Below are 26,823 nucleotides of genomic sequence, written 5' to 3'. Positions count from 1 at the left end.
GGAATATTTGGAGGACTCCTAGAGTTCTCATAGGCAACTGGAAGAACAAGGGGCTTATTTAGAGCATACATATATGAAAGAAAAAAAGAGTCTACAAGTGTTAGGAAGGCTAAGAGCTCAAAAGGACATAATGAGCCCAGAACTTGTAATCACGTCCAGTTCTCTCTTCTTCATTGGTAATGAAGAAAGGAAGTATGCTCTAGTGGCTAAGTCTGGGTTGGGATTTGAGGCATTACAGGTTCTAATAAGGGCTCAGTCTGCATACAGTATATGACTTTTGATTTTCATTTCATTTGCCTCTGCCTTAATTAGATTGGACAACAATTAGATAACCCATTGGATGGGTTTTCAGATGCTGCACTGAAATGTGCTGGTTACAGTGTGGGCTCTGGCATATGCTTTCAGCTGTGACATTGGTGTGTTACTGTGATCTTTGGCATGTCATTTATTTGATCCGTCTCCACATAGACACATACAAAAGATGTATAATGGTTCTAATTTACCTTGACAGATAAAGAGCATTAATACTAAATCCTTGAAAAATGCTTTGAGATCTTTACATAAAATGTACTATCTAAGCATCATCATTATGATTGTTAATAATATACATAACCCTAACTAGGACAGAGCACAGACTCTTTAGGAAGCACTCCTGTTAAATTTAACTTAATCACAGCACATAAAAATTACTGTCATGGTAAAATATCAGTGACTGAGTAAGGATTTAGAATTATTTCCAGATTTCTTATATAACTGGGTCTGTGCAGGTTTGCTGACTGAAGATTTCTTCCCTTTTATCCACCATCTGGACCATTTTGCATTACTTTCTAGGACCTTGTTGAGGCAAGCATGTAACCATCTTTGCCTGAAGCTTAAAAGGCAAGGACTTTGTACATCAGGCCACTGGCTAAATGACTTAGGCAAGGTAAGTTTCAAACCTTTGTGGCTGATCCACTGAAATAGAGTACTTTTCAAATTATTCCTCTATTCTGTTTTAGACAGATAATCATGCTCACTATTTACCAGACCAGGGATTAATTAATAAGGAGAGAAGAAATGTAGACAGAAATCTCGAGGGTGAATGGTTCCCTTTGGTACCATGGAGAGCGATACATGAATTGCCGGGTGTAGTCCAGAGCATTCCTACATTCAGGAAAGAATCTTGCAGATCAATGTCCTGCTACAGTGTAATGGTGAAACATCTATATCCATGGAATAGGTTTTCATGTCTCTCTTCCCTTCCATATATGTGCAGGAAAATGAATGTGAAGACAATGTATGAGAGGTGATGTGTCCACCTTTGGGTAGGCTTCCCTCTCCACTGCTTGACTCTCTTAGCTGCTGTTTTCACTAACATTCAGCTAGTGATATCCAGCCCACCCATCATCTTAACTCAGCCTCATCTCTCCCTCCTCCTGCAGTTCTTCTCTAGTGGCTATCCAGCTGTTCCATACTGTCTGGTGCTGCTGCTTTTGCTATTTTTCTGTGCTTGTCATGTTTAAATATTTTTGTTTCTGCCCTTCCTTACCCTTTATGTTGCCAGTTTTTAGCCTTCTTATATCAGTCCCATTGTTAAACTTTTCTGAAAACTCTGAGACAATAAACTATCTAGTGGTATCCTAATGTCTCATAAGCACCATTGGCTGCATGTCTAGATCCTGCAGCGTCTTAAGATTTGCAGAAGTGGTCAACTTCCACTGAGGGAGCTAGGTAAGCTTGGGCAGAGCAAATGTATCCTATGAAAAGCCAATTCATCCTTTTCCAGAGATGTTTTTGGTGGAGCATAATCAAATTTAAAAATTGCTATCCTTAAATAGCTTAGAATGAGTATGTTTTGAGGCAGATGTTTTTGCAGTGTAGTCCTGGCTTGTGATGTCAGCTCTTCCCTGGTTTTCTGTGATGACTTTTGGCTACCCATTTACTTGCTCTCTTTGTAGTTACTTATAAAACTGATGTCGTACTTCCGAAGGATTTCCAAGAGCATAAAAAGGTAAAGAAGTAAAACACATCTGAAAAGTGCTTTGACATGTCAGAATACAAGGCGTTATCTGAGTCCAGTTTATTATCAAGAATAATTATCTGTAATAGTTTTCATGCTTTACATGTGATAGGATCTGGTCTATTGCCTTTTCTAAGACTGTGGCATGGGTGTTGTATTTGTTTGTAGGAGACACTACTGCTATTATTTTTGCCACATCAGCTACCCACAGAAATGATGAACAGCTTTCCTGTTTCAGCCTTATTTTGCAGCATCATCTTGTTTAACTGGTTATTGGATGATATGCCTGATTTCTGAAGCTATTTATGCATTCAAATCCAATTAATTTAATTGGGAATTAGAAACCTAAGCACCTACAAAAACTGGCCTCAATGGCTCTTCAGTTTTAGTTAAAAGTAAAACTGTGTATTTAGAGCAGGTGGGTATTATAGAAAGCTGATATTTTCTCCCAACTTAGATAATCTCTTCCATATAATAACTATTAAAAATAACCTGATTATTTGCAAGCAGGTAATTATTTTGCAACTGTAAAGGGGTTTTGTTTGAGTAAATTTAGGGCATCTTCTTTAGACTTCAGGATTTGAGTGCCTTCAGCAATTACTTTTAGCATTTGTGAGTGTGTGAAAAGCTGTTGTAGTGTTTGAGATTTTGTGCAGATCTGGAGCTGATACCAAAATGAAACCTATGAACATGACGTTCCATTACATGCTCCATTTCATTCTACTAAAACCCAGAGAGGGAGAAGTGAAACTTCAGTAATGAAGGAAAGTATAATTTGCCCTGGTGACTAGGCATCTAAAGGCACAATGGATGTGTACTAAACGACATTTTATGCATTGTCTGTAAGCATTAGATTAATTACACTTGACTGGCACTAAAAGAAAAACTCAGGGCCAGTCTCACATGCAAACATACACTTTCTGCTAATGATTGGATCTCATTTCTGCCACTGAAAATCCAGAGTTAACCCAGTGTAGTTAATGGGATTGCTCTGCATTTTATTTGATGAAGAGAAGAGAAAGTCTATTCCTTATTGGGAAATTTTTTTGTCTCTAAGCACAGTTCTCACCATCACTGGATGGTTTAGTTTGGCATCAGCTTAATGCTGAAAGCAAAGATCAGCGAGAGCCAATTTTAGCTGTTTCAGTGCCATAGCCATAAGTCAGCCCATGTTTCCTTGAAAGTTCTTCACACATTTTGATGATGCTGAGCTGAGTTTCAAGCTTGTAACAAATCTTGAAAGCAACTGTTTCCCTAGGGCTGAGAATTTCATCACAAGGATTTCACAGAGGCCTGCAGACAGGATAAGAAACAGCCCCTCTGGCAATACAGTTGTATGTACTATACTAATTTTTGAAGACACCTTGACAAGTAGTTTTCCAAATTCTGCCCTTTGTTCCCAGGTTAAACAATGTGTGTGTCTAATCTCATCTCCTGCTCTCTGTCCTCTAAGTAGATTCAGCTGGACTGCTTTCATTGATATTTATTTCTTTAGAGCTCAGGCTGCTAGGAAAGCTGCACGTACATATGAGTAACCTCATCCTGTACTTTTTAGTATCCAGATCTGACAGTTATCATCTGGTCTCTAGCAGGGCTAATTACTCATAAGAGTTTTCTTCATGGGCTGGTTCATTGTTTTGTTGCTGTTGAGGTTCTGGAAAAACTGAGCTCATAAAATGGGATGTTAAATGTCATAAAGTACCCCCCCCCCCCCCCCCCCCCGAAAAACTGTAGTAAAGATGAGTCAGAAATTACTAGGGGGCATGAACAAAGAAGATCCCAGAAGCACATTAGCTGGGAGAGGACTTCCTTCACTCAAACAGTGCAGGAAACAGAAATAATCTGTTATATTGCTGGTGGAGGGGGGATCCACAGTGGAAGGGTCTTGGTCTCTTTCCCACTCAGTCATTGGCAAAAGGTGAGCTCTCTGCTTTACACGCTGTCAAGGGTGAAATGATCAGCTGTTCACAAACTTCTAATTTAAACAATTATGTTTAATCATATACTTTTGCCAGAGGTTGGTATAATGTGTAAAGACAATTTCGATTCTTTACAGCCATAAGATGCCCCGTATTTTACCATGCATATCCCCAGATTTGTTAATAATAAGCTTTGTCTGGTCTGTCAATTTCTCTATTGTTTGTTTAGTGAAAGGATCCAGTGAAGGCTTAGAAAATAAATTGAACGCAAGGCTGAGGTTTCCAATGAGATTTAAGGTCACTGAGCTTGTGTAGTCTAATGGGAGTTGAGCACTCAACTTCAGGTTTCATTGGAAAATATAATTCAAGTGATCAGTTTAAGTGCATGATCAGGATGAAATCTGAACTACCCTTGTCAAGGTCTGGCAGTAAGCAGGTGATGTCCACCATCCCAAAGGCAGAAAAACTCTCAGCCACCAGTCAGCTGCAGTAAGTATAGAAAATTCTGCTGAAGCTTCGGAATTATTACTTAACTGACATTATATTTTCCTTTGTAAAAGGCTTTAGATGCAAAGCCCTCTGTTCAGACCCACCTGGTATCTGCAGCACACAGGTTTGAATTGAGAGAAACACATTTATATTTTCTGGAACCTAGTCCCTGTGCAGACCAGTTTGCTGCTAGCAGACTTCATGGGTGCTTCAGGGCTGCCCTAAGTTTTGAGTTTTAATGAGCTAAATCATAAGAAGACTATCACTCAGGCAGGCTTTTCTGGAGTTTGGTATGTTTTCTCTTCCTGGGAACACCCCCAACTTGGCTCTTTTGTCAGAAGCTGACACTGCAGTGACCAGTCCAGTTATCTGTAAGTGGAAAAGCCTCATATGTTTTCTTCCTCTTCATAGCATGACAGGAGTGCAGGCGGGCCAGAGCTGGGGGACTAAGACTGTCCTATCTCTGAGGATACTCAAAGATACTCCCTGCTCATAAAAGAAGGAAAATAAGGGAAAAAAATGCTGAAAACAGTCCAATTCTGCTTACATTGGTATCATTGTAAAACAGAGGCAAACTACAGAGAGTGGTTTTGTTACAAAGATATAAACTGGTATAAAATGAATGCCAGCTTCCTAGGGAATGGGGCAGCACCATGATCTTCCACAGTCTAATTGTTCCACTAGACACTTATCTAGCTAGCCTGGGGCTTTCTGGGGGTTGCATCAAGGCTTTCATTTGTTAGAGTGATATTTTTCCCTTTCATGTGAAATGTAGCCTGAAATTCAGAAAAGAACAGTTTCTAATTAAAGTCCCACCTAAATCCATTATAACTTCTGAAGTCATTGTGACAGGGAGATAAAAGAACGGTAATGATCCCAATATGTAAATATAGATGTAAAAGTTTGTTTGGAGGAATGGAGGTTAGAGGCCAAATATCATGAAACCAAACATAAAGCTTCTCGGTAGAAATTGAATCAGTGCATTAGTTATCATGGATTTTCATAAAAATAAAGTCATAATGCACGTTCATGTTTCAGTTCATAAATGTGAAGTGACAGCCTATGACTTAGCCACTAAAATGATATTATAGACCCAAAAAAGAATAATAGAGGAAATTGAGAAAGCAGAAGAGAGAGTTGTAATAGAATTGGGCAGTGGCATAAATATAAATCATGAAAGGGAGATTGATTTAATGAAAGATATGAAAGTCAGAAACTCGAGGTGTTAAAAAGATCATCTGCTCATCTGATAAAGAATCCCTAAGGCTACACAACTTTTAGCTGAAACAGCCAAATTTACTTAAAGTAGATGAACTTTAAAATTGTATAAGGAATAACATTACAAGGGAACATGCTTCTGCAGTACACACAGTCTATTAAGAGGTTGTGCAAAAGAGGAAGAAGCTTACATTGATCCATTGGAAAATTATCTTTGCTCATAAATTTTGTCGGAAGATTTACAAGTAGATACGGAAATAAGAAATTGTTGTAATCCAAAGAGCCTAAATAGCAACATTTACGTGCTAGCCAGCTATGAGGATTTGGAAGAAAGCACTCGGTGAAATGAGTTGGCCAGGCTACTTCTGTGCATGGTGTTTGTACATAAAAAGCAGGTAGGACAGACACAGATGCCATGTGAGTGCCGTCTCCATCTAAGTGTCTGCTAATGTGGAAAGATTTATTTTAGCTTGTGAAAGCCTTTCAGGATTCACACATATCCATCTCTAAGTGCAAAGAAACTAAAATCTCCCTTGTCTGCACATGTCTGAGGGAAGAAGGCTCAAAGATCCAGATGAAGCTGTGCTAAGATCTCCTCTCAATATCTGAGGGTGATAGAATAACTCTTTTTTAGTACTGCTTTATGCAAAAGCATGGAAATCAACAAGTTTGAAGTGCAACTTCATCCCCAGCAGTCCTATAGGCGTGAATAAGTACACAATGAGATTTTGCAGCAATCATAGTTCTGTTGTAAATATCACATCTTTCATTTTCCTTCTCTCTCCATTATATGGAGTCCTCCTTTTCAAACAAAGAAAAAGGAAGGGATTATGGAGCCTCTTCTTAACTGCTGTATCTCAGCCCACTGAAATATGCACACACGTACGCAGACATTGGGTGAGACACAGCAGAGAAGAGCCCAGGGAGGAACTATACATATTCTGTAATCAGCTTTTCTCTTTCTATAACGTGATTTTGCATGGTGAGGGTCACCTCTGCTTCTGAAAAAAATCTAAATAATCTTAGCAAGTTCCTCAGAGCATCTTCCTGAGGCAGACAACCCTTATTCACCTGAGGGGGAAATAAGGAGTTTAATAACTCACCTAAAAGTCTCACAGCAAATAATTCTTGGAGAAGTTCAGAAGGCTTTGTGGAGCCCACTGAATGCCTCATCATACCAGAAGTGTTCCCTCTTTCTCAGACTTACTCTCCCTAGGAATGGATGAGTAGCAATCACCAGCAACATTTTCATAGTAGGTCATGAAGTTGAGCACAGCTGAGTGATGGCACAGGCGGGCTTTCAGCAGGAAAACGAAGGAGAGTGATGGGACGCCAGCGAACCTTGCAATCTGCTGCTTTGAAGCTGCAATGACAAGTGTGTGATTAGTGAGCTGGGGATACCAAATGAGCCCAGTCTTTGCTCTGTTTTAAATAAAAAAAGTAAGCTTATGAGCAGTTGAAATTGTGGTACCAGGTTGAGCTCAGTACAATTGCAGTAATATTAAGCCCTTGTCATCAGTTGTCTACTCAGCCCACTGGTGAGTGTGAGGGGTAAAACCAGAGCAAACTCCTGCCAGCTCTCTGTGCCAAGAGCTTGGCATTAATATGTACATTTTCCAGGGACCTTTGCATATAGTTGAGCTGTCCACTTTGTTCACGTTGTCTGGAAGCCAAGAGGAGAGGGTGCAGCTGCCCAGCTGCTCCAGGTGCCTGCAAGGTAGGCCAGGGTGTCCTTATACGGGGGACTTGCAGATTAGCATAAGTGAAGCTCTAAAGACTGAGTATGTCTGGCACAGCATCAACACTAAATACATGAGTGTTGCTGGGTTTTGGCCATGAGGTCTTTATAAAAGAGCAAGAGTGTCTGTGAAATGCCAGAGAAGATCTGACAGGCTGCACTGTCGTATCACTTGCATGCCCTGTAAAGAAGTGAAACACTCACGTATCCGCCTAACTCTTGAACCATAAATTCCTGAAGAGCCTTGCTATAAAAACTACTCCACTCATCTTCCTGGGAATTTCTTAAGCTTAAGAAAAAAAGTCATTTTAGCATCCTGCTACCAAATCAGCAAAATGGCTCTGCTCTTTCACATGTAGGTGTATGTGAGGGACTGAGGCTTCTAACACGGTTCACAAATGTGGGCAGTCGTTGGCAGACTAAAAAGCACCAGCCTCATGGAATGCACTTTCTTTGCCAGCTTTATTCCTCCCCTCTGAGCTCCACCTGCAAAGGTAAGTGCTGAAGATAGCTGGTGCTGTGGTAGTACTTCTGGAAGCACCGCTTTTGGGAAGACAGTCTGCATCCCCTGGGCTGATGTGTCTGGGCTGATTCTGAGCTTACTTAGACATGAGTGAGTCAAGAAAGAGGAGTCAATGCCTCAGGTTTGTTGTAAAAATTGATTGATCTTAGGCTTGTGGCTGTGTATTTGTGTGATTTGTAGCAGAATGAGAGATGATCCAGGACTAAGGCTCCATCACCTGTCTTGTTCAAATAAATAACAATAACTGAATGTAAAACTCTGCTAATTCCCCTTTGCACTCCCCTATACCATGTGTGCTATTTTCAAGAGGAGATCTTTTATTTAGGAAGGTTCATTTCTGCCAGCTCATATGTGAGTAACAGCAGCTACTCTTTCAGGGAGTAGTGAAGATGTAAAATGTCTCTAAGCACTGCAAGAGCAAGTGAAGCTGCTGCTTGACAGTGCCGTGACATGTTTTCATAAATGTTTCTTTGGAGGTGGGTATATCTGTCTTTGAAAGGAGATGCAGGTCTTTCCAGGGTACTGCAGAACTCGGTGCAAATCCTGGTGTTCAGAAGTTCCTTTTTTATGCCTCTGAGTTTAAAACCTGTAATGAATTAGATAGAGACAAGAATAGTCACCCATCCTTTGTGGTGTAATCCTGATTTTCACAGGGGGATTTGCAGCATGAAATAGCAGAATTTGATGCCAACATCTGATCATTTGGGACCTCAGCACCCAAGTCCTTCTAGTGTCCTTAAGAATCACAGCACTGTTATGCAGATCTGGAATATTTTGCTAATTAGACCATTGTTCAATTACAAGGCCAAATACAGATTAAAAGACTTCCTCGGGGCTTTGTCTGTTTACCTCTTTGTGTCTTTGTTGCCGGCATCCAGAATGAGTTCATGGAGCTGCTCTGCTTCTTGCAGCCTGTGCTGGGAGAGACAAGCTGCTGACTGGAACAGTTCTTCCATTAAGTGTCCAGATTTCATCATAAGCTTTAAATAGGAGTTTGCTGGAAGAGATCCAGCTACTGACTACACAGACTCATGCCTACTTATTCCTGTAGCTTCCGTATCCTGCTGTCTTCACATGAAATACAGCTTCACCGGGGCTTCTTGATCAGTTATGCAACTTTGTTATTAACGTCATCAATTCCTAATCACTGAGAACAGCAAGAGGTGTCAATACGACAGGGTAGTGTACTTTCGGATGGAGTCTGTTTCATAATCTGGCTATTTTTCCTTCTTCGTTGTTTGAAGATAGTTCAGATATCAAAGTTCATGACTGACCTCGATTTAACAGTAAATACATATATGGTATGAGTGCTTGTCAGGATGGAAGGAGTGTGAAAGCATTTGGAAGATCAAAGCAGCATGACTCCCATCAGAGTCAACGGGGAACAAGCAGCTAAAATCTTACAAAATGCTCTCAAATTATCCTCCACCTTCAATTCCCATCCTTACTGAAACCATCTCCTGAAATGTTTTATTGAATGTGTTCCTTTTTTTCATTTCTTTAAAAGTGAAAGGAAGCTCAGAGGAACTGTAGGTTCAGGTTAGCAGCAAGATCAACTGCTTTTCACTTGAAGGCCAAATGGCACCTAGCCTGCACTGCCGTGTAACCCTATTAGCTGCAACAGGGCTGACAGGTTGAGAGCTAGAGCAGAATTTGGCTTTCTCTTTGGTTATGGAGAGAAAAGCTGATGTTTTTCTAATCTTACACTGATCCTGAGCATGTTTTAAGAACTCTCTTGTCTTTGCTGACTATTAGCCCCAAGCACATCATAGCCTAAATCCTATATATATCTGGTCTGTTGTCTTCTGCACTGTAAGAGCTATAGACACAAGACAGACATTTGCTCTCACCATGTTTATTACTGTCTCAATACATTTATATTGCAATAGCACCTATGTCTCTCAACAGCACCGAGTCTCAATGACCAGAACTGCTGTTCCCTATCAAGAGACTGTCCTGTGACAATCTCAACAGCTATGAATAAAACATTAATGAATGAAAGAAATGAGCAGAAAAGAAACATTTTATGAGGTCAAATGGCAGAGATGAAATAGAAACTGTGTCTCTTCAGTCCTCACCTGGACTTCATTTCATGAATGTGTTTTTTGTTTTATAAGTTTTTCTAGAATATGTCTGTGAGAGGAAATAGTTTGTGTCTTGGCTTTCCTGTTTATGCTAAGTCGTCATGGTTTAACCCCAGCCAGCAGCTAACACCACGCAACTGCTCGCTCACTCCTCCCCGGCCCCCGGTGGGATGGGGAGAAGAACCAAAACCAAGTAAAACTCGTAGGTTGAGATAAGAACAGTTTAATAATTGAAATAAAAAAATATAATAATAGTAATCAAAAGGAAGATAACAAAAAGAGGGTGAAATAAAACCCAAGAAAGAAAAGTGATGCACAGTGCAGTTGCTCACCACCCACTGAACAATGCTCAGCTGGTTCCCGAGCAGCGATCCACTCCTTCTGGCCAACTCTCCCCAGTTTATATACTGGGTATAACGTCATATGGTATGGAATATTCCTTTGGCCAGTTTGGGTCAGCTGTCCTGGCTGTGTCCTCTCCCAACTTCTTGTGCCTCTCCAGCCTTCTTACTGGCAGGGCATGAGAAGCTGAAAAATCCTTAACGGTATAAACGCTACTTAGCAGCAACTAAAAACATCAGTGTGTTATCAACATTATTCTCATACTAAATCCAAATCACAACACTGTACCAGCTACTAGGAAGAAAATTAACTCTATCCCAGCAGAAGCCAGGACATAAGTATAACTATTTTCACAGTTTGGTTGATTATTCTCAAAACTTAGAGTAATAAGACTTTATTTCTAGCCCCAGATAGCATTTGCAGGTAGCATTCCCCAGCACTTTGTGACTATGGGAAAGCTTCATAAACATTTCATTCCTTCATTTGCACAATGAGGATAATAATAGCTATACTATATAAATATTTATTTATATGAAAAAATGCACATATGGACACCCGTTTGTCATAAACACTGAGACTTCACTATGATGTGCTTTACAAAGTGGGATTTTTTTTTGCAAAATGCTGAGACTATTAGGTGATAGGAATAGTTTGAATATAAAATGTTCATCATCATCACCATTGTTGTTATTATTTTATTAGACTGCGCAAAGAAAGAGACACGGAAATGAAACAGTATTGATCCATAGTAATTTAACTGGTCCTAAATCAGGCCTTTGTTTAGCTGTATGAGGAAAACAGGATGCCTTTGCTCCCATTTTTTTAATATGTTTTTTCCTTGAATTTTCTTCATTTAATGAAATGCCATCAATTTTCAGGCAATGGCTTGTCTTGCGCATCAGAATACTTCACAAAGTGATGCAAATTATCACCATTATTGCTATAAATACAGGTGAGAATAATATATTTAGCATTTTATCAAATCTTATAAGGAAAGAAGAAAGTATGAAATAACATTTACTTTGTGCACTGCAAACTTATTTAATTGCATTCTAGCAACATAAATTATGTTGCTACAAAGACTTTAGTTCACTCCAGGTCATCAGAAGGGGTGCTGAACACTGCGGTCTGCTTTTGTCTCCTGTCTAGAAGTTCAGAGGTGGCTTTCACATGGGTTGCATTGTTCTGTCTGATAGTGTGCAAAATATATTTTCCAGTACAAGACATGCTTTTGCTTTTGTGATCAATGTTGAATCTGAGGAACAAAGATGAAATACTTGTTTCCCTTTTAACTCAGAAAACCCACATTTGTAGATAATATGCATGGACTACGGGCAGGAGAACTTGTACATTACATATCTGAATATATGGCTTAAAAATCCCTGAAATCTTCAAACTGAGATGAAAGGAACAATATGTCCAGCTGTGGAAAACATTCCTGACGGTCATTTGTCTAAGTAGATCTTAAAAATTACTGCAGATGGTAATTCTGCCATGTTCCAGTCCTCAGTGATCCCTAGAGTTAGTTGGAGAGTTTCTGATCCTCTCTAGGTCAGATCCTTTTCTTCACTGCTGTCTCCAGGCCAATCTTTCCCCATCCTGTACTTAATTGTTTTTATCCAAATTTATACTTTGGTCTTACCTTTCTTGAACTGCATCTATTTATTTCACACAAGGTTTTATGCTATAAAGATCATTTTGAATTCTAATCCTGTTTTCCAAAGTACTTACAACCCCTTCCAGCTTGGCATCATCTGCAAATTTAATGAAATTAATTAAATTAAAATTAAATGAAACACTCCCATTGACTTCAAGGGGCATTGGAGTGAACCCAAACTGTCTTACTACTTCAAAAAATGGTTCAAGTGAAATACTCTTATTGCTTTACAGGCTGTTTTTGTAAGGGAAAAAGACAGATGCATGCTGAATAATTCAGGGTCATCATTGCTGACTGAGAGAGATTTAACTAATTTGTCAAAATAATGACCTTTGTTCACGGTGGGGAGCAAGTGGTTTTGGATTATTTCTGTCCCCAGAGAGATGCTGGAGGAGCCTGGGTTTAGCTCAGCACCACCGCAAGGTGCTTGTTTAGAGACGTAAAATGAAAGGTAAGCGTTAGTAGCAACGGTGTTTGCAGATGGTGGGAGGCATGTTAGAATGATGGTGATATTTTCCTTTAAGCCTGATGGAAACAGCACTGCCACCCAGTCTGTGGAGTACTTGGGAATGCCAGGGTCACTCCTGTCCTGTTTCCAGCTTTCGCCGTGTGCACGTGTGTGTACACGCATGCATGCAGCCCTTGATTCACTGATTTTTCCCATTAAAAGGAAACCAACAGGCATTGAGAGCTTGACATTCCTTAAATGAGTGCAAGCATGTACCTAGCAGAAGGCTAAAGGGCAGACAGCTCTGCCTGGAGCTTGGTTGATAACAAGCAAACTGCAGAGAGGGTTTGTTAAAAGCAAGTGTATCAGGCAGTGATCCCCCCAGCCATGTCAATCTGCTGCAACTCATGCGAGTGTGGTCACAGTCCGACCTCCATGTGTCACAGCTTACCAACGTGAGGGAGGACGAGCTCACAGCCCTGTGCCATTTTGCAATCCAGTCTTGAGAACTCATTTACCTTCAGTTGTCCAGAAATATGCAACTGGAGAAGAAAAGGTTGTGTTAGTGGGTCAGGTGAGGCCAGAAGTCCCCTCAATGCTCAGCATCATAGCCTACAACTCCAGTGGGGAAGGATACTCTCTCTCATTCCAATACAAACTTTGCAGTCACTTTTACACCAAGGGTAGTTTGGAAAACATTCTCTGGCATTTCAGCCTGTCTGTGTTGGCTGATGCCAGCTTTCATCTGGCACTTGTGTATTATGGCTGCTGCTCTGCTGTTGGAGCACAATCCTGCTTATATATGCTTCTCTGCAAGTGATTTTTGGCATAAAAAGGCATAGGTCTCTTTGAGAAATTTTTCGTGCTTTACTGTTGCATTATTTTTCTCTAGTCACTGCAAGGTGTTGGCCAACTTTCCAGAGCCTGGCATGCATGCATGAGTGTATGCATATTATAACAGATTTTTCCTTTTTCTTTTAAGTGGTAATGTTGGATATCTGAATACTTGCCAGAGGACTAGAACTAGACTTTGCCTGTGCAAACTCAGTATCAGAAATAGGACTGAATCTTTAAGACTCTTTGAAGTCATCCTGTTACCAAGATGGAAATCTCTTTGTCCTTGTAGCTTTAACTTCTAAAGTCTGCCATTGCTAAATGTATTTCATCTCCTTTTCCTTGTGTTGGAGTGTCTGAAATGCAATTCCCTTGCTCAGGATGGTGTCTAAGTTACACAAGTAATTTCAGTGGCATTTGGTCATTGTTCTATCAAGTACCAGCTGAGACATGGCTTAACTCAAGGAGTTGCCTGTAGATTGGTGCTTGTGGGACACTGAAGTCTGAGAGCACTGAAGAGTTCAAACTCCTCTCCTTTCATCTTGGCATTCTCTTCTCACTGCAGGGTCTTTTCATGCACTTCTCCTGTGTGGCTCTTGCCTCCTTTAAGTCTGTGGAGGTCTAGTCTCATACTTGGCTTAGGTCAGATCAGATCTCAGTGGTGTCCCCAATTAAAATTTAAGTATAACCCATTACTCTGTGGAGAGAAATTAGAAGAGCGGTATACTTCTTGTTTGAGGGCAGAAGTGCTGGCACTTTAAGGTAGGATCAAAGCTTACCAGAGTCAAAGAAAACTCTGAGGTTTGAGTGAAATTCTTGGGCAGAAATATTGCATCCTTAATGCTCCAAATATTAAGGTTGTCCTATGAAGTAGAAAGTGCTATTGTTTCCACTTAATGGATGGAAAATGGTTCTACTAAAGACTGGATCCTTGAGTATCCCATCCAGTGTGTTGCTGGAGGGCTAGAGATGTGACATGCCTGTGAGATCTATGGCATGACATAGCCTATGGCACAGAGATGCCCAAGCTAGTGAGTCTATCCAATGCTGCACTCTATGGAGGAAGGTATAGAGCTAAATTATGTGGGCACAGCACCACGCATACATAACTCTATTGCTTTTAGTGCTCAACTCATTAGATATGTTGTAAATCTCTGTAGATTTCCCAGTTTGAGGGTTGGTGTGCCCATGGTTGGCAGAGGTGCACCTTGCACACACACGTGCATTTGGGAAGGCTTGGCAGAGGAGCCAACATAACCAGGTCTTCCCAGTTCCATGTGTCTGCCTTCATCACTCTCCTGTCGTCCCTCCTTTATGGCTGTTTTGCCAAGAACACAGGCCAAACTATAATCTATTTGCAAATGTCAAAGTGTCATTTCTAAGTCTTCGGTAACCACCTGTTGCTGCAGCACGAGCTGCATAATTAGAACTGACAATCCCTGTCTAGAGATTTCTTGGAAGCTGGAAAAATAAGAATGTTGTCAAAAAAATAGCAATGCTTCCAGTCTGCAATGCAGTGATGGAGATAAAAGATGAGTGCCTCCAAGGAGGCAGAGAATATATCAGCCCAGTGCCTTTTCCTAACTAGTTTATAAGTCCAAAATGGTCTATAAGGATTTACATTTCTCTTATAGCCTTAAAGAAAATGTATTTTAAGCTGACTTCTCTATTTGTCTCTCTTTACTGGACCAAACCAACAGCAAGTTTCATAGCAATCCTGCTTAAACCCACAGTAAGGGTGATAATTTATTTTGCATCAGTTGATGCAAAAGAACTTTTATATTTTAGTTATTTTTTAGTAATTTTCCATAAAGTTATGAAAACCCTTTAAAAGAGGATCTTAGTTTTTCTAACAGAGAGAAAAAAAAAAATTCATTGGGCACAGTGTTGAATCATACTGTGTTCTCAATTCTGAGTAACAGATACAAATCCCAGAATACAATATGAATTTTTTGTTGATGGACAGTGACTTTCAGTGGCCTTTTAGTGCTCACATTTCAGGGCAGAAACTAGTCTGCTGGAGAGGTAGGGATTTCTCTTCAGGGGTTGTTTATAAGATCTATTTGTAACAACTGTCATCCTGGCTGACACTTTGAGAATTGAGCTAGGGACCTCCTGAGTTAGGAGCTCAGTCTGAAACAGGGGAGCTAAATCACATAGTTTGCCTAGCCGTGGGATCTTACACTGTCTGTGCAGCAGGGCGTGCGGAGGAGCTGCAATACACGCTACTCAGCACATCATGCATGCTTCGCTTCCATCCCACCTACACCCTCAAAAGCAGCACATATGTAATAGTCATTTGAATTTGCTCATGAAGTAGAAGTCTCCTTTGCACTTGTACAATATATCAAAAATGACCTGGTAAGATAGATGAGAAACGACTGGAGGTGTGTCTCAGGGTAATGAAGAGAAAAACAGGAGTTCTTTAGAAAAACAGGCTTGTTAACAGAATTATAATATATGTGATGGCAGTGCCAAAAAAGAAAACTCGACATAGCCAATGGAAATACTGTGCTATGCAAATACTGCAGAGATTCAGAGAGTCCAATCCTTACATCTGCCTATGTGATTATACTACAAGGGTATCACGCAAAATATAAAAGGTACCATGGCTACTGAAGCCCCAAGAAGCCATGAGGGTGACAGCAGCGTGGGTGCCAATAGCAAAAGCGTGGTGCTCCCACAGGGAGTGGGGTCAGGGGAACTCCTGGCTGCAAGACCAGGGTCTGCCCCAGTTTTGAATAACAGGGCACCAAGGTAGGAGAGCCCTGCAATTCTGTGATTTGTTTCTTGGCTGGGTCACAAATGTTCTGTGAAGCCTTAGGCATGTGATTTGATCTCTGTGTGATGCAGCTCTTTGTCTCAAACAGTAGATAAAAGTCTGTTTTCCTGCCTTGGTTAGATGTCATAAGACCTTTATGAAGGGAACATCACTGGGTATTGGGCGTGTCATCTCCTCTGACTATAATATGATAATGAAATATTTTTAGGAGGAAGTGTTTGGATTTGGTGATTATCAAAGGGAAATGATCTCCACATTGCAGAAACCATGCCTCACTGAGGAATAACCTCTTGAAAGGCCACAGCAAAGCAAGATGTGGGATCCTCAGTGGTGGATCCCTGGTACACTCACCCCAAACAGGGAGGGGAAGTTCGGAGGGGGGTTCATTTGGGACTAACCAAGGACTTGAGCATGTGTGAAAGAGAAGTTTCCCCAATTAGGAAAGACATAGTAAACAGTGTGTGTTATAGTCCGGTTGTGCTACCAGCACACCTCTAGCTTATGAGACAAGGACAAGCCTTGGTCTCTGTGGGAGGACAAGCCCACAGCTTGCTGCAGTAAGAAGGGACATTTTGGGAGACTGAACTCTCCCTGGGTGGCACAGATGAGAAATCTCTTTTTCATGCAGGGAAATCTTTTCTTAAAAGGACCTTTTGCTTTTGTATAGAATAACCAGCATTCTAGTAAAACATTTCTTTTAGCACTGATCCTACAGCTATATGATGTTCTAGCAGGCAGCTGAGAATGACACGCATACTTTCTGTGGTCAGCATGAGGGCATAAAGCACATACCTGGTAAATTCATCTGAACATAGGTTTGTTGCTTAATATAGTACAAAGCAGTGTAAAATCAGTATTATGGTAGCCAATAGAAATATTTTTGGCCATTTTTGAATGAAAGAAATACAGTGAAAAAAAATTTGATGCCTTCAGATGAATTGCATGCTGGATCGACTGTGGAACAGAAAGGAGTTGGCAGAGATTTTAGTTTCCTATAGACAAGGGGAGTATAAAGTATCCTGGATATGACAATTAGATGCCTTGCACACCTAGTTTTACTGTCGTGATAATTATAGACAAAATCAAAGTTACTGACTGCAGGTTAATGCTGCTGGTTGTTTAGTTTCACAGTCTGGGTCTGAAATCAAGGTGTCGGTGTGCTGTCGGGAGTGCTCCAGCCCCAGCATGCTGGGAGAGCCAGGCAGCAGTGGGACTGCTCCGCACCGGCACTGCCAGTGCTCCTTCGCCTGCCCTTTTTGCATTTGGGGAGATTTAGCATCTCCTAAGGTCGTTCAGCTGCCGTGAGAGAATATAGGAGTTATTTGAAATACTTTTCCTTCCAGTATATTCAGTCAGATCCATATTGTATGCAGTTCTGTCTGTTTTCCTCTCAGCTGCTCCCAGAGGCAGAGGGTCTCTCATACAGTATGAGCAGCCCTTGGAACAGGCTATTTCAGGATTTCTGCATCTCAGTTACCTTCCTCTCCCCAGCATTGCTTCACTGGCTGGATCTGACAAATCTAGAAGACTGACTGTGCGCTTTACAGCTCAGTTTTAGTGTTTAGTCCGTCTGATTTGTCACATTCTTCATCAGCTCTGCTTCACTTGACAGTCAGGTATTAATTGCCCAGAGACAGAGTCTGTATGTCTCCTTTCTTTTCAAAAGTGTGAAGCAAAGTTGTTCTATTCTCATTACTCCTCTTTAAGCTTTACTGGAATGAGGGGAGAAATGCCATTCTCAGTTTAGTAATAAAAAGCTTGGTGTACTGGATGTGTTTATCATTCTCCCACTTTGCTTGGATGACTGCAGTGAGTGATACAGAGTGCATGTGGTGCATACAGAGTGCAAGAGAGAAATAGGAAGATGTAACTTAATTAACGTAGGCAAGAAAGTGTTGTCACATTCACTAAAAACAATTGTGGCTTCTGAAATCTAAAGCACGAGGTGGTGGGTTGAGTCCAGCAGCTTTCTGGCTAGTCGTCAGACAGTACTTGCCTGTCTGAAGCTCTCCTATGTGACAGTGCTGACATTCCCGTGTCCCGCTGATTTAGAGGAGCAGACACCAAAGCCATCTCGTTCTTTTCCTTATCCTGTGCTGGCAGAATCACTGCTCACTGAATATCAAGAGCAGCAGGTGGGCAGGAAGTCACCACCTTCCTTTTCCAGCTGGAAAGCAGGAATTGCAGCCTAGCCAACAGTAAATGAGGAACGGCCATAGCAGCAAAAAGAGTGGAGAACAGCAGGAGTGAATGAAGCCATTTGATTTCTCTTTGCATTGCCTGCTCGCCAGGGACACGGCTTCACCCTACGCCGCATCCCACAGGACTGTATCATGGCCTCAGTGTGGCTGTGATCGACTACTGGTGCAGCTGAAAAAATTGAAGGACTGTCCTCTAACTACAGATAGATTTTAAGCAACAGAAAGTGTACTTGTGTAACCCTAGCACCTGAGCTGGCTCTTGTTTCTTATAGATTAAGCTTTGCAAAATCCCTGTAAAACAAGGGGATAGTATCCTCATTTTACAAATACATCAAAGGGAGATTAAAGCCCAGATTCTTAAAGAGATTTAACCACCAAACTCCACTTGAGTTCAGTGGGAGTTAACACTTCAATATCCTTGAGAGTATGGATCTCAATAAATTACACACAGTCATCTAGTAAATGTGTGGTGGAGTTAGGAATTAATCCCAGACTTTCGAAAAGGTTGTTCTGTGCCTTTGCTTTCCTTCCTGTAAATGAGAATAGCACTATTCATTACGCTGAAGGTACTCCAAATTTCGTGTGATGGGATTTTAATTGAGCAGAGTTTCATTGTGGTGGTTTTGTTTTGATTTGTGGCCCCAGTTGATTACGGCTTATTGGGGAAAATTTAGCAGAATATATTCAGTCAGAATTTGTAGTTCTGTAAAGCAGCTTCATGAAATGATGCTAATTTTCCTGGAATTTCATCTCTGACAGAAAAAGGGAGAAAAGGATGCTAGCAGGTTCTTGTTGTGTCAAAGAAACATCTTGTTTTGACATTTCCAAAATGAAATGTTTTGATTTTTCATTTTAAAATAACTTTTTCCTTGATGTTATGGTATTTTTACATAATTTTAATCATTTTAAATTGAAATGAAACCGAATTTCATGACCCAAAAATGAATCCAAATGTAGGTGTCTTGAAAGCCCTCTTGAAATGAAGCATTCATCCTCCAGGCAGTTCTACTGCCACTCCCATGGGAGAGGGGCCACTCAACACCGGGAATACGTCATCCCCAGGTGGCTCCTGGCTGTTCTGAGCACAGCGGCTGAGTGGGGACAAGGACGAAGCTCTTTACGGACTGCAGGTAGCCCCGAGGCAGGTACTAAATCATGGGTGGATGGTGTGTACGGGGGCTTAGTAATGTGTCCACAAATGACTGCGTGGCAGCTGCTCTTGTCTCACTACATCCTTGAAAAATGTATAGGTTCTGTGCAAATCCACTGTATAGAGATAAATTTGACTGTTTGTAGTAGTAGAAATGGGTGCAAAAGCAACACGGAAGGGAAAAATCCACCAAAATCTTTATAAGCCAAATCTTGATTTAAAAAACCAAAAGGTGATTCCTGAGGAGAGACTTTTAATGAGGGGATTTTTCAGTTAGTAACACCAACACACTGCAAACATTGTGTCAGATCCATAGCGTTCACAAAGGAAGTATTAAACTTGCAGCTAGAATTGGATGTTTGCCCAGAATTGTAAGTCCTTTTAAAATGTGCCATTGCATATTTCACTCAGGTATATGTTGCTGAGGATAATAGATTGATGTTTGCCACAAAGCTATAGAACAAACTAAAAAATTTCTTAGAAATTAATTGGTATCAGAGTTCTCTTAATCAATATGCTCTATGATGTGCTTCAGGTGGATTAATGCAGTAAAAAACATTTTTCACTTACACAGGTCTCTGCTAATACCTGTTTATTTCTGATCTTCCTCTGGAGCAGTGCTAGTTGTGCTTCCATCATGACACTATGGAGATGCCTGGCAGGAAACAAGCTCTTAAGATCCACAGAAACTAAGGGAGATGTTTGTCTCTGGGTAAAAAAACAGATACAGTCGTGGATCACAGTATTTTTTGGTCTCATGCTGCAACAGGAAAACCATTGCAGAAAAATGTGGACGCTTTGAAGGTGTGGACCTTCAAAGTTTGGAGCACCCTCTGGTTTTCTGAATCTGCAGAGTTCAGATGTGTCACTTGACACCTCCTGTAAAAACGGCACAACCTTTCCGCACAGAGCGGAGAACCAGGTATGAGGGAATGGCAAGGTATGAAGCCTTGTGAACACAGCTCGTCATTTACCAACTTTGAAAGGATCTTTTCAGATTTTGGCAGATACTTCAATACTCACAGTCAAAATTCAAAGTATTTAAAATTAAGAAGACCTTATGCAGTGTAAATCCCCCCAAATGGGGAAAGCTGTCAAGGTGATGCTACATTTAAAATCTGTGTGGAATCCAATCGCTAGAGTTCAAGCCAAGTCATTCTTCTTTCGGCAGCTGTGGAGCAGCCTGGCTTGGGATGTGTACCCTGCTGAACGTGCAAGTCACTGAGTAACTGAGGAACAGGAAGAACATCCCTAAAGTTGATGTGATACCCATTTGCCTTTACTGTTCCTTTCTGGGGAAAAAAAAAAAAAGTTAAAAATTTCTTTTCTCTGCAACACTGGAGGTGCTTTAATTATTCCTCGAGAGCAGCTGTTCCGTGGTTGTTCCTAATTCCAGCAGCATCCAGGGTTGTTAACAGATCTGCTGCTGCCATTGGATTTGAGAATGGTGATTTCTTAACATCAGGTCCTCACAGAATCCCAGACTAGGACAGGTCCCTTCTCAAGACATATAGTGGGCTTAGGGCTGATCTACCCCCTGTGCTGCATCTTCATTATAGTCATTTATCTCTGCCTTGCATAATTGCAGGCTGGGTTCAGTTATCGCAGTAACGAATCTCACTCCAACACCTCGGGTTAAGCATGGGTGATTAAAGGTGACTCCGCCTCCCCTGAGTCATTTATAAGTGACTTATAGAGCTAATAATGGCCTCATCCTTTTGTACCTTGGTACACAGCTTGTGTTCTGGAGTCTTTTATAGCTCAAATGAGCTGCTTTTGCTTATTTATTTCCCTCCTCATTCATTTTTAATGGTTATAAGAGACTCCCCCATTCTTCTTCTGACAGCAGTGATTTAGGCAGGACTCATTAACATAACTTACATTACTAAATATCGCCATTTATGCTGGTAGACCAAGGAAAATGTGTGCAGTGCTAAATCAGAAGAGATCCCGTGAGCTCGCCAAGGTGGCAGGGCTGTGTTTGAAGTGAATATTATAAACGGAGAGTGCTTGTATGGGGGCAGGATCACTTACAGGAACATGGACTGGGCACAGAGTCCCAGAGTGTTTCTGAAATACAGATTTTATGTGGAAATACCGGAGACTTACTTTCCTAATTGGCCACCCTTGAAATGTCTAAACCAGAACTGCTCTAGGTACATCTTATTTTCAAAGACTTATTAGCTGTGACTTTGTAAGAGTTCCAACAGAATTACTGTAGCAGAAAAGCAGTTTCCTGTGAGGGTTTTACCATTATCCCGTGGGAATTTAATAATGATAATGAGGTGGGGAAAGACAGCTATTTCTGAGAGCTAACAGTGAAATGCTGGGTACCTCTTCTGGGAATTATGGCGTACATTCCCCTTTCCCTCCCTCCTATTAGATCTTTGGATTCTATTCAGCCCAAAGCTAACACGGAGTTTATAGGACCAAAGGAATAGTTAGCCACACAAATTCATATCTACCATAGACAGCCTCTGCAAGCGGGTAATGGGAAAAGCTGTAAAATGCTTTTAGGAAAGGGTTGGAAACAATGTTCACTGGAGAACTGGATGCAGGAGACCATGTGATAGGGATCATGTGGGATTTGTGAGGGGCCTTACTGCTTCTTTCCATGTTTTTCCCGGGCTGGCTGAAGTCCTGCTACTACAGGCTTCAAAGAGTTTAGTGTTTTCTTCCACAGATAGTCTAGCAAACTGGGAATTAAAATAAGATAAATTAATAAAAACTAATTTCTCTTGCTTGTGATGACACCTGAAGAACATAAAGTGTGGGGTGTTTTAAATGACAGCACTGACTTCTTTGCAAATAACGTGAACAGGCTTTTTAAGTAAACATAAAAAAGAAGTGCCTTGAACCAGCAATGCCCCCTCCTTTTCTGGTCAATATTTGTTTGCCAAGGAAGCAGTCCTGTGTTAAAGTGATGCAGCAGGATCACTTTTCACGGTTGCAAGTCTACCAGCTGAGTTTTGGGCTCAGTTTTGGGGTACCCAGTGTACAGAGCTGTATGTGGGGCTGAAGAATGCATATTTACCGCGAGCATTTTGTGGTAGGAAGCAGCAGTGACCTACCTCTATTCCCGTTCCTGACAATAGGACTAAGGGTTTGAATTAAATGCAATGCTGAGCACATTTAAAATATTCCGCTCTGCACATTTTGTAGCACTGATGATTGAACTTGACATCCAGCTTGCCAGAAGCCACGTGTTTGGTATGTACACAGCGCACTTAGAAATCTGATTCCTAATTCTGTGCTGTGCTGGCAATAAGGGACGGACCTCTGACCTCTGCTGCCCTGGCACACAGAGATTAGATACGTGTGTGTGACTCAGAGGAAGCTGTCTTAGTTGTTCATTGATGTAAGAAAAAGAGGTGGAGCTGCAGGAGCCAAACGAAACCCAAAGCACTTTTATAGCCTACCAAGTTCATGCCCAAAAAAGCCATTCAAACCCCAGGTCCCTCAAGAGATAAAAGTCCCCAGTATTAAGAGACTTTCTGGAGCATCTTGGGAGCATTAAGTACAGCCTCCCTTAATTAATGGAAGTCAGCTCAGCATAGTTGTGTAAAAAGCTCCAGTGACACAAAGCCCAGAAAGGCTTTAGCAAGGGAGCACAGCACCAGAAGGGTTTAATGGCATTATAATGTCCTTGAATTACAGTGGTCACAACAGAGACGTGTGTTCCAGCAGTACATTAGCAGTAAAAGAAAATCTGTTCTTTCCCTCTTGAGCCCTTGTCACCTTTACCGAAAACAGGACTTACCATCCCTGAGATATCAAAATTCTAAGGCAGGAGGAAAGGAAAGGGAGATACGGGTGGGAGTCCCTGGATCTTGGAAAGAAAACAAATTAGTTTTCCCCACAAATCACCCACCTTTCTCCAGCCTCTTTGTAGTTCCTATTGCATTTTATAATGTGTTCAATAGTTTTCTGAAATCTGTCTGTTTTGGGGCCAAGTTTTTGCAATCTCATAATTCCCTTAATAGCTAACTGTTGGGGAGCTGTTTGTTGATTTAGTTCAGACTCCCTCTTTCGTTCACACACTCTCGCACACATATCCAAGGGTGTGTGCAGTCGCTCCATTCATGCATTTAATAAACTTGAACCACAGCCATTTCTGTTGTGTGTGGCGAGGCGTGTAAAGCAAGAACTGTAGTACAGGAAGGAAGGTTGGTAGTTAAAGGCTGTTTATATGAATTAATGCTAAAGAAAAGGAGCTGCTTGACAGACTGAGGAATTGAAATCCATTACAGATTGAAAAGGAGACATGCAGGCTCAGAAAAGGCAGTGCCAGCAAAAGATTCTCTGTGCTGCCCCCATCAACATTAACATGGAGAAGCCTTGCAAGGGGGGACCCGGTCACTCCCTTCGCCTGTGTGAGCTGCGGGGACTGCCCCGAGGCTGCCAGCTGCTGAGCTGCGCTTGACAGGTCTTTGCTCATGTGCATATTGGTCCTGCAGAGGCTCAGCTGAGTCCCATCAAACTCATTTCACAAAATACTCACTCATTTCCAACAAACAGCTTAGAAAACTCAATCTCAAAAGAGAGAGAGAAGCTCAATTTTTCTTCTTCCTCAACACCTTTTTAGTCTTTCTCTTGGGCTGGAAGATGAATGGTTCAGATGTGTCTGCAGTAACACGGGTATGGCTAATCTGCCTTTCTATTGATGACCTGTTTCTGAATGTCCTGGCCTGATTTATGAAAATGTACTGTACTTTGCACTGTGTTTTGCTGTTGCTCTGTTAGGACTGCATGCAAGCTGCAGCAGAACAGTGATTCTTATTCATTCAAACATTGAAGGGCTGGCTGGGAACTGAATGAGCTCATAGTTGTTGCCGTCTTCACTTACAGAAAGGGAAACAGGAGAAAGTGGGTATCCCAAGCCTAGTCATTCTTTTCCTGACCATCAGTTTGCTTTATAAATCATAATCTTGAAAGCACAAGGTCGTGGTATTTATTTAATCATTCATATAGCAGGTTTTTAGGGATGGATTCTGTTTTTAACTCTCTCTTTCTATAGTAAACCCTGATAAAGTTGGAACTGAGGTCTGTTTGCCTGTCAGATTTTCTTTCTCTTGCTATTGCTTGAGCATTAATGAGTTTAAAATCTGAGAGTCTGATTCCCATCTCTTACTAGCGTAATTCAGCATTTACCTCTATTGCCTGTGAGAGTCTCAGCCTTGTTCCAGCCCCTATGTGCTGAACTGCTCTTCACCCACACAGACTGATAAAAACAAAGGCAAAATCCCACCTATGTTATCTATGTGTGCTTCAAAAGCCACTTCTCAGACAGCGAAGCCTTAGCCCAGTTGGGAGGATGTTTGGCAGGTCCCCTGGTAGAAGCCCTGTTGCAGGTGCAGAGCAGAGGACATGCAGGGCGGGGAGGAGGGGTCTGCTGGGGAGCAGGGCTCCAGGGGCTCAGCGCAGAGGACACTGGTTTGGAAACATCCCTCAACTATGATTTCTGTGCTGCAAGGCACAGTATCAGTGTATCAGTAGGAAATGGTTTCAGTCCTAGGTTGATCACCCATGGGGACATTTAATTGCCTAATGTGTTAATTAGCTAAGATTCACAAATATGAGGTCTTGCTAGCTGGAAACAGAGGTGGTGAGGAGAAGGCTATTATCTGGCCCCATGCCCCACTAAAGATAATCCTTGTCTTCAGGCCATTCACTTGTACTTGTGGTCCAGCCTGCAGAGGACAAAGGCAAGTGAAGGACCTCAGGGCAATCAGCTCCCAGGTTGAATGTCTTCCTTGGGGCCACCTTGTCTTCAGCTTTGATCTGTTGCCTCTCAGGTGGAAATCAGCACTTAGAGACTCTGCCCAGTTTTTCTTCTCACTAGCATCCCAGGAAAAAGAGGAAAGGTAGAAAGCAGCAGACAGAGCTTATTAGTGCATAGGAGAGTTGTCTGGTTTGAGAACAGCACTTAAAATACAAAAAGGCAACAGAGGTAAGTGAAGTGCCAGCAAGGAATAGATGAATTCCACTTACAGAAGCAAGGTACCCCATGGGGTGGGAGAAAGAGCAGATGTACCAGGCACTGCCTGAAGGTCTTCTGACTTCCGCCTGTTGGACAGGCTATTAGGTGTTGCAGGTAGGAAGTATGATATAGTTCTTACTCAGAAAATATTACCCTTACATTAGTGAGCCTTCTGCAAGGATGCAAGAATAATGTCTGCTCTCTTGCTGCTGCCCAGACATGCTGCTACCAGAAGGGGAATGTGCTTATGCCTCCAGCCTTCCCTCTAGCCATTTCTGCAGGCTCACATGAAGCTTCTCACGGAGTTTTGCAGAGTCTCATCTTCCTCAGCTCAGGCCAGTTTGGATCAGCATTGTGATGAAGTGGGTATTACATTAGTGACACAGGCCCCAGCCGGAGCTGGGGCTTGGCTGTGCTCAGCTGCCTGCTGTGAGGTCCTTTCCTCCCAAGCTTTGAGGATTTTTTGACAGCAACTAGGTTTTCTTGCTGTGCAGCACAATGAGATTGGATCCTGACAGGAGCTGTTAAGAGCTAGTGTAAAACATGCTAACACGAGAATATCCCGAAAAACATAATTCTGCCTGTAAATAAACTCCTTATTTTCCTGCTGAAACGAATGACAACTGTAAGATTTTGACCTTAAAACAGACATTGCTTGCAAGAGAGGCATTGCAAGATTCATGATAACTTTTTTTGATACGTTACCTAGGCTCAGACAAGCAAGGATGGAAATGGATTTGCAATGGATCTGTCTGTGAGGGGGGTTGCTGTTGTTTAAAGATAATAATATTAGGAATGCAAATTATCCTACAAAAGCTGGTGATATTTAAATACGATTTAAATTCATTTAGCATTTAAACAGAAAAGTAGAAAATGGCATTAAATTCAGATGAGGATGAGGCTATGAATTCTGGAGTCAGAAATATTAAATACATCTACAGAATGGAATAGAAGGTCTGGCTGGTAATGGATTGTGAAAAGAGTTCAGGGTTTTAATAGATCATTCCTTCAGATCATCAGCACGGTAAAGTGGTAGTTAATAAATTATTTGACGTGTACATTTACTCATATATTTTAACTAGCTGTAATGAACAGGTCCTGTCAGCTCACCTAGATCCTTGCAATAGCTGCTAAATCGCTTGAGTGAGATTTAGTAACTCTCAGCAATATTGATGTCCAGAGCTGCAGGTAATAAATAAAGTGACATCAGGACTAGCTTGAGTAGAACATTGTGTAAGACCTTTGTCAGGCTTTCAGCAGAGATGAAGCTGTTTGGCCCCAGTGAACACCACTGTGATTAGTTTTTGGTTGATGTGACCACTCCATGCCCTGGCACCTGTAACAGGCCTCCTGAAGAAGCCTTTGTCCCAGTTTGGGGTTGACTAGAGAAATCTGTCCCCTGCTGAATTCTGTATCAGGGCAGTTACCTGTTCCTCCCCGCAGGTATGTGGTATTCCTC

At 41.5% G+C, this 26,823-nt stretch overlaps 1 protein-coding gene across 2 annotated transcripts in view; it reads left to right on the top strand.

The window, feature by feature from the left end:
* The window catches only part of TMEM132D (transmembrane protein 132D), a 267,632-nt gene that overhangs the window by 230,176 nt on the left and 10,633 nt on the right, over window positions 1-26,823 (top strand). The gene's annotated exons all lie outside the window — the stretch shown is intronic.

This window comes from Strix aluco, chromosome 18 (genome assembly GCF_031877795.1).
Source record: "Strix aluco isolate bStrAlu1 chromosome 18, bStrAlu1.hap1, whole genome shotgun sequence".
Taxonomy (NCBI): domain Eukaryota; kingdom Metazoa; phylum Chordata; class Aves; order Strigiformes; family Strigidae; genus Strix; species Strix aluco.
This window is presented reverse-complemented; position numbering and strand designations above follow the sequence as displayed.